Source organism: Condylura cristata, unplaced genomic scaffold (assembly GCF_000260355.1).
Source record: "Condylura cristata isolate star-nosed mole 26May11 unplaced genomic scaffold, ConCri1.0 scaffold00006, whole genome shotgun sequence".
Taxonomy (NCBI): Eukaryota; Metazoa; Chordata; class Mammalia; order Eulipotyphla; family Talpidae; genus Condylura; species Condylura cristata.
Window position 1 is genome coordinate 23,282,923 of NW_004567107.1, and position 914 is coordinate 23,283,836.

The window sequence follows — 914 nt, forward strand, 5'->3', positions numbered from 1 at the left end:
GGGGAGACCGGAGAGATCTGCTGTGCCATGTGGGTCACTTCCCTGGCTAGGGATCAAACTGTTGTTGAAGCGGCTTCAGCTAACTTCATAGTGCTGTGCTTTAACTCCTTGTGCCACCAGGAGGGCCCTTGTTTGACCCTTGTCTCCTTGTATATGTGCTTCTTTCCTCTCTCCCAGTCAGCTCCCTCTACTTTCTCACCTGCATTTGACCATCAGGGACTCATAGCTCAGGGTGAAACCTCCTCCATGTCTCTTTGTTCATATTTACCCATACAAAAATGCGATTGGCTCCAGCTCATCATTTCATGTCAGAATACAAACTGGCAGCCTGCGAACTGATGGCTTTTGGACCCACTTCTGATGCAATCAGCTGTTACAGCATGGAAGAGAGTTATCATCTGGTTTGAAAACAGCCACTCAACACAGCAAGCACTGTGAATGGGATATGCACTAGAAGTTGCTGGGTAGATCCACTCTATTAATCACTATTAATTACTCTATTAATATGACGATTGTTTCTGAACAAAATATAAAGATAAGTAGGATAAAATGCACTTACCATCCACGCTCTGATGGTAGAAGTCGACGGAGAGGTTCAATTCAGAAGCTGAAATATTGGAACTTCTAAAGCATGTTGCTAGATACTGACAGTAGTGGACCAAGATTTTTTTAACTGAAACTTTCCTAGAAAATCTTATAAGCAAAATGCCTATATTACAGAACTGTTAAAAGGATTAAATGAGTTTATATATGTAAATCACGTTAGTAGCTTCCATATAAATATCTCCCCCAACGCCCCATTGTGTTTATTGAGGCAAAGTCGGTTTAGACCATTCTATTTGTTTTAGGGGTTATAAGTTCAACCCCTTACAAATGTGTTTTTACATCATGCCTACCACCAAAGCCCCAATAAC